Source organism: Petromyzon marinus, chromosome 43 (genome assembly GCF_048934315.1).
Source record: "Petromyzon marinus isolate PM22_M1 ecotype Great Lakes invasive population chromosome 43, UKy_Petmar_22M1.pri1.0, whole genome shotgun sequence".
Classification (NCBI taxonomy): Eukaryota; Metazoa; Chordata; class Hyperoartia; order Petromyzontiformes; family Petromyzontidae; genus Petromyzon; species Petromyzon marinus.
This window is the reverse complement of record NC_133709.1, coordinates 2,568,901-2,582,025: the sequence shown is the minus strand read 5'-3', so window position 1 is coordinate 2,582,025 and position 13,125 is coordinate 2,568,901. Positions and strand designations below refer to the sequence as shown.

The 13,125-nt window shown below is 55.0% G+C and overlaps 1 long non-coding RNA gene across 2 annotated transcripts; it reads left to right on the top strand.

Moving 5' to 3' along the window:
* The first annotated feature begins 3,450 nt into the window (after nt 1–3,450).
* LOC142930784 (uncharacterized) lies at nt 3,451–8,209 on the top strand. Of its 2 annotated transcripts, none has more exons than XR_012946731.1 (3): nt 3,451–3,686; nt 5,064–5,171; nt 7,431–8,209. It is a non-coding gene; the product is annotated as an uncharacterized LOC142930784 (long non-coding RNA). The 2 variants fall into 2 exon arrangements; XR_012946730.1 differs by having other exon boundaries at nt 7,428–8,209.
* Nucleotides 8,210–13,125: the final 4,916 nt, after the last annotated feature.

The following is a 13,125-nucleotide window of genomic DNA, read 5'->3' as shown; positions in this document are numbered from 1 at the left end:
ATCCACAGTGGAGTCACAACCACGGTGGAGTGACAACCACATTCACATCCACAGTGGAGTCACAACCACGGTGGAGTGACAACCACATTCACATCCACAGTGGAGTCACAACAACGGTGGAGTCACAACCACATTCACATCCACAGTGGAGTCACAACCAAAGTGAGGGTCACGAGCCCAGTGACGTCACACCCAGGGGTATTTTGATATTTCCCCATTGTCGACCTAGGGGAAGACCCCATGACCGGTTCGGATAATCGTCACCGGTGTTTGATGGCCGTGAGCGGGAATCGAACTCGGGTCGCCGGGGTTCGGAATGCAGGGTGCTCACCGCTGCGCCACTGCTCCCTCTACGCGCACTTGTGCACACGCACACACGCACAGACATAAACAAAGCAGCCACACTCTCACTCAACCCCCTCCTCTACCCCAAGTGTGTGTGTACAAGTGTGTGTGTGTAGAAGTGTGTGTGTGTACAAGTGTGTGTGTGTACAAGTGTGTGTGTACAATTCTCTCAATGCGGTTTCAGGAAAGGTCGGTCCTGCACAGATGCCATATTTTCTGTCCGTCTGCTACAGCAGAGGTGTAGGGAATTCCAACAAGACCTACATCTCTGCTTTATTGACCTGGTCAAGGCCTATGATACCATAAGTAGGCCTGGGCTCTGGGTCGTTCTTCGTGCTTTTGGAGTACCTGACCCTCTGCTCACGATCATTAAGGACCTTCATGATGGTGAGCGGGCCCGGGTAAAACTACGTGGCCGGGAGACAGAGCCATTCCCTGTACACCTTGGGGTGCGACAGGGATGTCCTCTGGCTCCCACATTATTTAACATCTATTTTGACCACGTAGTTCGTGAAGCCTTCAATAGCTGTACCGGGGGAATCTCCATATGGTACAGATATAATGGGAGGCTAATCGATGCCCGGGTGCGGTCAAGGGATGGCTCCCTATTGCTCAACCACGTTATGTATGCTGATGATTTGGTAATAGCTGCTCAGTCAGAGGAGGAGTTGGAGACGCTGCTGCTGAGACTGGAGCGTGCCATTAAGAGGTGGGGCCTTACCATCAGCCCCACCAAAACTAAGCACCTGCCTGGGTATTTTGTACTATCGGACACTCCACCCCCACAACTCCCAATCGGTGATGGGGCAGTTGTGGAGAGAGTGGAGAGTTTCCCATACCTGGGCAGTGTGCTTATGACTGGCTCCAGTTTAACAGCAGAGGTCTCACTCCGAATCAGTCGAGCGGCAATATCTTTTCATCGGTTGCGTAACGCTGTGTGGAAGCTACCTGGTCTGTCGCTCCGCACTAAGCTTCAGGTCTTCTCGGCCACGGTCATTCCTTCCCTTCTCTACGCTTGCGAAACGTGGACCCCCCTAATGGAACATCTTCGCCAGTTAGAAACATTTAGGCTGGCCTGCCTACGATCCATCCTGGGTTTAACCAGACTGGATTGTGTGAGGAGCTCACAAATCCTTGAAAGATCTGGGCAGGGTCCCATCGGTGAGCTCCTCCGGCAGGCAAGGCTGCGATGGCTGGGTCATGTAGCCCGCATGCCCAGCCACCGCATGCCGAAACAGCTTTTGTTTGGCCGGATTGAGGGGGCTAAGCGGGCGCGGCACGGGCTAGAGAAGAGATGGAGTGATGTGGTACAGGAGGACGTGGAGCTGAGTGGACTTGCCGATGACTGGTACCAGCGGTGTCAAGATCGGCCTCTGTGGAGGAGGCTCGTGAAGGATGCTACTGGGCAGTTGGAGGCAGTCGCCCTCCAACAACAACGGAGGGCGGAGGAGCGACGCTCACAACAGCGAGCGGAGCGCCGGGTGGCTAAAGCACAGCAGGTTGGCACAGTAGGGGGCACAGGTGGTGCATCAGCCAGTCATCTCAGTCAGTCGACCCGTGGCACCTGGGTCTGCCCCGTGACCTCCTGCCAGCGGGCGTTCGACACTTCACGTGGCCTCAGGGTGCACATAGCCTGGCACAAGCGTCGTGGTGACGTCACCGCCACTTAGTGGCGAATGGCGGTTGTTGTTGTTGTGTACAAGTGTGTGTAGAAGTGTGTGTGTGTGTGCAAGTGTGTGTGTGTATGTACAAGTTTGTGTGCACAAATGTGTGTGTGTACAAGTGTGTGTGTGTGTACAAGTGTGTGTGTGTGTAAGGGACCTCACAGGGTTTTAAATCCCTTCAAGGGGATGAAGTAAAGGGGATGAGAGAGGCAGAGGTGGGGGTTGCCTAGAACGGTGGGGACCCCCCCTGCCTCCCCCCCCACTCGTCCACCCCCTTAATTAAGCAATTTAATTAACTATCTACAAAAAGCCTTGCGGAGTCTCAAGACTACTTTTCAAGAGGAATGTTTGGCCAATGTCGATTTTAATCCTTTTTTTTTGCTTCACGTGGCGGGAAACCAGACAACCCGAGAGAAAACCCCACACCGACGCATTACATTCGAGGGAATAACTGCGCTTCGGGGATCCGCACAGATGGATTCAGGAATCCGACTTGCCGCGCCGCCATCTTCTGGCCACCTCGCGGCTTCGAGTCGTCATGGATCCCGGCGTGATCCACCAACCCTGGCCTCTCACGCGCACAGTTGCGAAATACATACACAGCATATAGCAGTGTATGTAGAGAGAACACAACATTCGCCTTTAAAGTCCAAAGTGGTTTGCCGCGAAAATGAGCATTGCGATACTCTTGCTCCGTTTACAAGCCCTGCAGAGCCGGCGGCGGAAATTCCACGTTCCTATGGCGGGGAGCGAGTCTATTCACAGGACACACACAAAGTAGTAACCTCTTTTATCGACCCCTGCAGCGATGATGGGGCTGAGTCAATCCCACCGCCACTCTCACCCGCCCCCCCCCAAACCGGGAGTCGAACTCACACCTGGGGCCGCGTCGCATCACGTGACGAGGGGAGTCGAACTCACACCTGGGGCCACGTGGCATCACGTGACGAGGGGAGTCGAACTCACACCTGGGGCCCACGTCGCATCACGTGACAAGGGGAGTCGAACTCACACCTGGGGCCACGTCGCATCACGTGACGAGGGGAGTCGAACTCACACCTGGGGCCACGTCACATCACGTGACGAGGGGAGTCGAACTCACACCTGGGGCCACGTCGCATCACGTGACAAGGGGAGTCGAACTCACACCTGGGGCCCACGTCGCATCACGTGACAAGGGGAGTGGAACTCACACCTGGGGCCACGTCGCATCACGTGACAAGGGGAGTGGAACTCACACCTGGGGCCTCACGCCTCGCCTGGGTTTCATTGGGAGTGAGGGTTTGGGGCGGGTGGTTCGCTGGTCGTGTTGGGGTGGTTTAAAGTGAATTAGTAAATTAATTAACCAATACACGAACACGCGCTCTCAAGCATCGAGGGGCGCTTAATCCGTAGCGCGGGGGGCGGGGGGGGATGAAAGGGGAGAGGGGGGGCAGGGGGGGGGGCTGCGCTCTTGATGAGCGCCGCACTCGGAGCTCAACTCCAAGTGGCAAATTAATTAAAGTTGGAGCAGCGCAGCCATTATCCCCCTCATCCCCCAAACCCCTAGCCCCCCCTCTCCCTGCCCTCCATTTACCTCCCCAACAACCGAGTCTTTCTTAAACACAACAACCGCCAACCCCGCTCCTTGAGTACACGGGGTACGCGTGAGTACGCTGAGAGCATACGAGAGTACACGTGAGTACACGGGGGTACACGTTGGTGCACGTGGGTACGCGGGGGTACACACGAGGATACGCATACAGGAGTACACAGGAGTACATGTGGGTACACGTGATCACACGTGAGAGTATACGGGGGTACACGTGAGCACACGGGGGATTTCACGGCCCCACTCGCAACAACCGAGGGGTGTCATTTTCACCGCCAACGACCCACGAGGGACGACAGGGGAGCGGTGACGCAGTGATTAGCGTACGGCTCGATTCCCCGGCCACGGCTAACGTCAGTCGTGACCGATAGCTGCTACCGGGATTCCGGGTGTCTCCCCAGCGTCCCCCATCTGATCGCTGATCGCTGCTGCCTGAGTTGATGGTGACAGCGGCGCTGGCGGTTGTGGTGGCCACGGTGATGATGTGTGGGACGGGCGGTCGCGCACGTGGTCTTCTCGAACAGACATTTCTCCAGTGTTTCGTTTGGTTCATTTTGTTTCCTTTCCGGGACGGTGGCATCTGGGTCGCGGCACGAGACGCCGGAGTCCCGTAGTGAGCAGTGGCTTCACCCAGTGCCGGATCATCCTCGTAGCAAAAGTAGCTACATATGTCGTATGTCGTAGCTGCATGCAGTATGTAGTAGCTGCTACACGTGTAGCAGCTACTACATGTGTAGTAGCTGCATACAGTATGTAGTAGCTACTACACGTGTAGTAGCTGCATACAGTATGTAGTAGCTACTACACGTGTAGTAGCTGCTACTACACATGTAGTAGCTACTACACATGTAGTAACTACTGCATGTGTAGTAGCTACATACAACATACAGTATGTAGTAGCTACTACTACATGTGTAGTAGCTACTACTACACATGTACTACTACACATGTAGTAGTAGTTACGGGCCCCGCACTTTCGAGGGCCCCGCGCTAAATGCTTTCAAGCTATCAATTCCGGTTCAGTGATTCTGCACTTGCTCTATTACTATAGTACTATACCGCCTTAAACTTTTACGAACGACCGGGTGTTTAAGGTTAGCGATTTGTCGTATTATCTGGCTGTACAGCAAATAAAAAAAGTACAATTACTTTACTGTGCAAGTTAAAAATGTGTTGACTAAAAAGCTTTCGTGACTGCAGGAATTTATCTTCTTTGGGTCTTTCGGTAAAGTCACGTAGATAGGTTCAAAGAAAAGAACAAAAAAATAACAAAAAAACTACGACGTTTCGATCGCTAAACACAAGCGTTCGTCATGAGGAAGACGACCGTTTGTGTTGCGATCGAAACGTTGTAGTTTTTTTGTTATTTTCTTTGAACCTATCTACGTGACTTTACCAAAAGACCCAAATAATATTAAAAAAATGTGTTGTTTAATATTGATCTGTGTTTTTTTTTTATTTAGGGCCCCTTGAAAACATGCTACAGGTCCCGCACTAGCTTAATCCGGCACTGGCATCACCCCGTGTTAAGGACGGAACGGCCCGTGGAAGCAGATGTCACAGAGCTGCTGGTGAGTTATTTTCCAGTGCCCCCAACCCCCCCCCCCCCCCCCCACACTTCGATACCGACTCCGCACTCAAATGGGCAGCTCAAGAGCAATGCCATCGTCGGGATGAACTGGCAATAACGGAACGGAACAGGACGCGTCTCAGAGATCATGGGCCCTTCTGTGCTAGTCCCTTACGCGAGTCCGTGGGTTCCTCTGTGCGAGCGAACGGGTGTGCGAGCCACCATATGGGCCTCTGTTGTCGAATCAGAACGAACGGAGAGAGGGACGTACCCCCACCTAGGGGGTGAGACACGGACCCCCGACACGAACAAGAGTTCCAAGAAAGGGTTTAATCCGTCAAACAGAGACGCGGGGCACGGGGGGGGGGGAGGGCATGGGGGCAGAATGGGGGCAGAATGGGGGCACGGGGCATTCCTCTAGCTTGGAGCTTCGCACATTCCGGACACGAGCTCCGAGCCTGGGATCTGCAAACAGTCACAACGGCACACACAGCGCGCGCGCGCGCGCACTACGGCACACAGATTCACGCACCCACATGCACAGCGCGCACACACACACTCACCGGCACACAGATTCACGCACACACACACGCACAGCACGCACACACACACTCACCGGCACACAGATTCACGCATACACACACGCACAGCGCGCACACACACACTCACCGGCACACAGATTCACGCACACACGCACAGCGCGCACACATGCACTCACACCGGCACACACACACACACAAGACAAAAGGCAGTAGATCCCCTCGTGTAGCCTTAACAGACTGTTGGGGCAAGTGCTGTCAGCGAGCACCTATGAAGGCCGGCACGGTACACGAGAATGGGTGTGGGGACAGCGCCACGCCCGGCCGCCTTTGCCTTCCCAGTGGCGATGTTTACACATCGTACTTGGTACTCATTTGAGGCCGAGTCGACCAACGGTAGGCCCAGGATCGGTTCAGATAATCGTCACTTGAAGTTGGTCGTGAGCGGGAATCGATCTCTTGGGTCGCCAGGTTCGAAGTGCAGCGCGCTAATTTCTGCGCCAGTTTTCCACACACAACACACCTAGTAGGCTCACCCTGTCCCACACACATACACGCATATACACGTCTGTACGTTAAACTTCTTTCGCAACGTACGTAGCCAAACGTGCTCACTGGAGATGCGGAAAACCACTCGGTATACTTACACAGAGTGGTTGGAAGGCGCTTATATTCGCTTGCTTCTCGTGTGCTGCCACCAACAAGCTATTCGTGTGTATCGGGCACGTGATGATTTGGCCAGCAGTGGATAGACCAAAGGCTCACGGTGATATGGGCCCGCTCTGTGGCGCCGGCGAGATCCTTCACACGGAGACACCGCTCCTCCAGGAGACGTCAGACGAAGAACGCTCCGTTCTCCGCGTGTGATGGCAGCGATATGTTTAGGAGCTGAATGCTGATGGTGATGTCTGCTGCTGGCCACGACGAGAGAGGGCTTCAGCAGTGAGAGATGGCTCGTGTCCTTTGTCTCTTCCTCCTCCTCCTCCACTGAAGGAGCGCAGGCTACAGTGGTTTACTATACGGTCCATAATTTGGGTTGCATGGCCGCATTCGCAGCAGTGAGGCTTGTAATAACATTTTCTTGTTTTACTTAACAATTAAACAAATGGGCTACAATAGCTCTTTTTCAGAAGCGACCTGGTCACAAATGATAGCTCAACGAAGTGGCTTATTTACGGACATTTAAAGCAGGGAAATACTAAATGTGGAGGGAAAACCCGGAGAACCCGGAGAAAAATCCACGCTACCACCGGGAGACACGCAGCAGGCATCAGGGTCGGGATCGAACCCACGACCTCCTGTATATCAGGCGTGGTAGTTAACATCTCGCCAAAGTGGTGGGAATGTTTGGGTCTCAAATAGCATTGTTTAGATCAAATATGCGTTCGAATTAAGGACGTGCATTGCGCCAAGATGATGGCGTTCAGTTGCCTTTTAAAGTGTCACGAAAACCAGTACCGGGCCGGGTTCATGGCGAGAAGGGTGATGCAGGTTTCTGTCCGCTGCATGTGGCGATTCATTTCAACGAGGGCGTCATCGCTGAGCCGTGCGGTAGCGCCCTCGGTGGCCCGCATGCAGTGGAGAGGCGACAAAACGAGTATGCGACGCCGTTTGTTACGGTGCCACAGCTGCACTCTTCTGAGTTGTCACGTTGACCACAAACGGTGGAGTTTGGCCGCACACATTGAGACCTCGCCCTGTGTCCAAAACCTGTCCAGCAGGGTCCACAGACGGCGTGGCAATGGATGGCAATGGATCAGCGTTCCCGTAGCGCCACCTGTCAGCACCCGTTTCACACCGGCGGGGAAAACAAATGATCCCAACCCAGCGAACCATATTCTTAGAACTTCTCTTGCTCGAGGAATCTCGCTCAAGCCGCTGCCTACCAACCAACCAACCCAGACGACGCGCGTGTTTGTGTGTGTGGAAAAGAGGTCGCCAATATCGGCGGCCGCGCGAGCCACGGGGTGGTGCTGCCATCTGGCGCCACGGGTCGAGGCCGCACCGCCACTCGCGAATCGGACGAGCTCGTTTCCGCTTGTTGAGCCAGGGGAAGGCCTCTTTTTTTCCTCAGGTTTCCTGTCAAGTTTTTGCAGTACGTGGGCGATGATTGATGTGGTGTAGAATCCAATTGGGTAATTGGCGGTGTACTTTTTTTTTGTAATTTCCAACAATGGCGTTGCTCTTGCGAATGACGCCACGAGATCTTTAACGACCACGGAGAAACAAACGGGTCGTATTTTTTTTAATGGTAACCACACCCACAGTATTAACCAGGGCGGCTCCTCCGTTCGAAACGTGCACCCCAATGCAACAAGCGGGCAGACTCGCTTAAACGACTGGGCCGTGTGAAGATTGGAGAGACAGCCACGAAGGAACATCAACAGGGGCGATTCCGACAGAAAAACAGGGGGGCTTCGAGGGGCGGCTTCACCTAATACTGTGTGGTGGGGGCACCCATTGCCACACGCGCCATTAAAACTGTCCGGCCCCCCCCCCCCCCCCCAAAGAATGCCACCTCCCCCCCTTCCTATAGAATGACAACTGCCAAGGAGGGTGGGGGTCCTCCTCATATAGAATGACAACTGCCAAATGGAACTTGAGTCCCCCTCATGCCCCCCCTCCTATAGAATGACAACTGACAAGGCGGGCGTGAGTCCCCCTCATGCCCCCCCTCCTATAGAATGACAACTGACAAGGCGGGCGTGAGTCCCCCTCATGCCCCCCCCTCCTATAGAATGACAACTGACAAGGCGGGCGTGAGTCCCCCTCATGCCCCCCCCCTCCTATAGAATGACAACTGACAAGGCGGGCGTGAGTCCCCCTCATGCCCCCCCCCCCCCACCGCCTATAGGATGACAACTGACAAGGCGGGCGTGAGTCCCCCTCATGCCCCCCCCCCCCACCGCCTATAGAATGACAACTGACAAGGCGGGCGTGAGTCCCCCTCATGCCCCCCCGCCTATAGAATGAGACCTGCCCTGGAGGATGCCCAGGGGTTGGTGGGCTGTGCATGAAGGGTCGTGTCTGTGTCGAGGCTGCAGCAGCAGCAGCACGCGTGGTGAGCAAAGGGAGACGACGTCGAATACTGTTTTTTAATTCGTCAATGACAGTTGGAGGGGGGGGGAGAAACATTAGAAACGAGAATACCATGACAATTAAAAATCAATGTACACGTCCCAATGCTCAAACGGGCGAGGCTACGCATCCGATATTTAACGGTGGCTGCGGCCTCGTATGTGCCGCTATCATTGTGCAAACTCACACGACGAGCGGGGCCCCAACAGCAGCAGCAGCTACTGCTGCTGCCCCAATGCACGGCACGCGGTCGGCTTCAATTGGCGAGGCCCGCAACGATTCCCAACAACGTCCCACGATTCCGGCGTCACGATTCGATTCCACAAAACCATCAACATCGTTCCTCCGAATGTTTTGTTTTTAAGAACAAAAAAAAACAACCCAAAAGTGTCATCAACACGTTCGTCAAGAACAGCGTTTGGCCTTAAAATGGAAAAAAAAGATATATGTATAAAATAGGTGATGTTTTGGGATAAATGGCCCTTCAAATGACGCGCTATGAAGGGCCATTGCTCGAAACGTTGACGGCCAGTGTTGACAAACGTGTTGAGTGTTGTTCGCCCACTTGTGCTTGAACACCACTGAGAAAGCAGCAGCAGCCGCAACACCAGATCACTCGTTTCGCGATTTATCTTTGCGGACTCGTCTGTACCGTGTAGTTTGTTCGTGCTGTCGTTGATGTGTCCCTGTGTCCTCTACCGTCTTGTCCTGTCCATCTCGTTTGCATATTCGTAAATATTATTACAGACCAATTCAGACCTTATTGGTTACCCCGTGTCCTTATAAACCTCAACGTTCATCCTACAAAGTCCCATTACAATGGAGAAACACAGACACACAACAATTGCCCATCCACAAGAGGTTTTTTTGGGTTAGATGATATTGGTCGCGAAAGCCTACGTGTTAAACCAAAAATTGCCCTATTGAAACGGCTGTACGCGGTATGGACATGAAACACTCTATTTCCCTGTACAAGAATACGGGGTATAAATCGTAAGGTTTGACACGGTATGGTATTGGCGAAACACGCGTTCCGTAAATCCGCGTTGGCGCAAGGTTTCCCTGTGCACGGAAGTTTACGGAAACTCCTCCTGCTAAGCCTTTGCAGGACCCTCTTGAAAAAGGAGTGATGAGACTCGGTGAGATTTCCATGTGGGTTGACAGCTGTGCGTATGTCCCGTCTCATTTGCGTTGTCTTGCTGTTAAGACTTTTCGTCTCGTATGCCGTGTCGGTCTTGTTTGCACTGCCAATGTCATGTAATCTCTCTCGCGTGTCCCGTCTCATTTGCATCGTCTTGAACTTCGGGCGTTTCGTTTCACACGTCATGCCGCGTACGTCTCGTATGTACGTTGAACTTCTTTCGCGCTGTACGTAGCCAACCGTGCTAATCGGAGGTGCGGTGCAAGGACAACGCGTCCGTGCTGTTAATCTCATGGGATCGGTCTCCATGCAATTGACCGTCCCGTACATTAGGTTTCGTTTCGCCGGCAGTTCCATTATCCGGAAGGTGCACGCGCGCATCGTCGCACGCACATGTCCAAACGTCGTCCGCCACTTGGGACCGCGCGCGCGCGTGGCGATTCGGGCGAACCCTTTCGCGAGCGGTTAGGAACCGACCCTCATCGGTGAAATCGTCACAGGCCTCGCGATTAGTACGGTCACCGAAACGGCAAAAGATATGAACATCCAGAGAGGGGCGGCTACGCGGTGACTACAAGGGCGACTAAAGTGCGACGACTACGGGGCGACTATGGGGGCTCGGTTGCATGCAAGAGCGATGCCGTGCGGATTAGCAGCGCGCACCTCCCCCCCCCCCCCCCAGCACACCGGAGAGCGACGTTCCGACTCGCGACCAAACCCCCGCGCTCGCCACGTCCACCGCCGGTGCCTCATGACGCGACGCGGGGGAGGGAGCGGCGGCGCGTCTGTGAGAAGAGCAGCCGGGGGCGATGGACAGGAGATCCCAGATCCTCTCTCCGGATCTCCTCCCCACTACAATCCCAGGTCTCTCCAAGCACCCTTAAACCCGGGTAATTCTAGCACCAAACCCCAGGTCCAGTCTTTCAGCACCATTAAACCAGGTTTCCCCAGATCTCCCGGGGGGGGGGGGGGGGGTGTTGCTTCTGTTCTCTGCCTACGGTCGCGACTGTGCTTATATTTTTTCAGTGCTGGCTCGTCACCCGCGGGGCGACCGGCGGCATGAATTTTAGCACCAACAGGGGCAGTCCACAGGGAAACTCGCGTGTGCGTGCGTCGTGCGCGTCAGTGGGGACCGTGCTGCGCCACTCTCTACCGCAACCTGCGCATGCGGCACGGGAGAGGGATGCCTGTGGAGGAACTACACTGTACGTTGAACTTCTTTCGCAACGTACGTGGCCAACCGTGCTAATCGAAGGTGCGGATGAGGACAACCTGCAGTGTTCCACGGGAGGCAGTTTTCTGTTTTTTTTTTTTATCGGAGCCGGCTCACAGCCTCACTGGCAAGACTGGTGGGGAGCACACCGGACGAGTCAAGGTACACAACACCCCCACGCAGTCAGCCAGCCCGCCCCTGAGCCGTCATGGCATGCACACCTGACTAGTCGCGCACCTCACCGACTGGTCGCACACTCAGCCATTCAGGTGCCCGCCAGGTTCAGCCGCACCGCTGACCGACAACGAATCCGGCGTGACTACCCAGAAACACGCGTTCGCAGGTGGGAGCGCAGCGCAAGCGCATCTGGGCGGCCAGGAGCACACCAGAGCAGGGAGTGGCGGCAAATTGGAGCGGTCAGGGGGCCACACCCCGACAGGCCATGGGGCACGGGGCGAAGTGGCCAGCCCCATGGGCTCGGGGCGATTCGTAGCCCCACCACCGTGGCGGGCGACGGCGGAAGCTTTCGGCCCAGGAAGGGTGCCTGGAAATTTGAGCTGAACTCCGGAGCGGGGGCGCGTGTCGTGCAAATATCGGCTCGGGAGCCTTTCACAGCTCGGAGCTGAGTCTCCACAAATTTTAGCTGCCGTTTGTTTGACCCCCCCACCTCCCACCACCGGATAGAGGCAGGGGGCGAGCGGGAGATAGTCACCCTCCGTTCCCTCCTGCACCCCGACCGCCAACCACCCACCCCGCTACCCACCCCACATGACCACCCCCGGGGCCTTAACAGTGGCACAAAGTCGGACGAAGCATGGAAGACTCACCTTGGCCGCCGACATTGTGGACGGTGCCAGTTCACCACAGGCGGTGGCGTTTCTACCCACGGATATAAATGTATATTTTGCCATAGCAGGCGAGCGCCTGAGTTGCATCAATCGCCGCTTTGCACGCATTGCAGCGACGATCGCTTTTAATTTAAGGGAAAAAAAAAGTGTCAAGAGCTTTGCACGAAAACGTCGGCGAAGCTGCCGGGGACTTTGTGCTCGCGGGCGCGAGAGCGGGAAGCGCTCTGGCTCTCTGAAAGACGGTGCTGCAGGCGAACTCTAGCAGGAAACAAACCCCATAGCTCCAACCCCATCGCCAACCGTAGCCTCAACCGCATAGCCCAAAACCCATAGCTAACCCTAGCCTCAACCCCATAGCTCCAACCCTAGCCTCAACCCCATAGCTAACCCTAGCCTCAACCCCATAGCTAAACCTAGCCTCAACCCCATAGCCAACCCTAGCCTCAACCCCACAGCCAACCCTAGCCTCAACACCATAGCCAACCCTAGCCTCAACCCCATAGCTAACCCTAGCGTCAACCCCATAGCTAACCCTAGCGTCAACCCCATAGCCAACCCTAGTGTCAACCCCATAGCTAACCCTAGCCTCAACCCCATAGCCAACCCTAGTGTCAACCCCATAGCTAACCCTAGCCTCAACCCCATAGCCAACCCTAGCCTCAACCCCGTAGCTAACTCTAGCGTCAACCCCATAGGTAACCCTAGCCTCAACCCCATAGCCAACCCTATCCTCAACCCCATAGCCAACCCTAGTCTCAACCCCATAGCCAACCCTAGTCTCAACCCCATAGCTAACCCTAGCCTCAACCCCATAGCTAACCCTAGCCTCAACCAGATAGCCAACCCTAGCCTCAACCCCATAGCTAACCCTAGCCTCAACCACAAAGTCAACCCTAGCCACAACCCCATAGCCAACCCTAGCCTCAACCCCATAGCTAACTCTAGCGTCAACCCCATAGCCAACCCTAGCCTCAACCCCATAGCCAACCCTAGCCTCAACCCCATAGCTAACCCTAGCCTCAACCCCATAGGTAACCCTAGCCTCAACCCCATAGCCAACCCTAGCCTCAACCCCATAGCAAACCTAGCGTCAAACACCGTAGGCTGAGCCTCACAGCCTACCGCGATCTCATCCC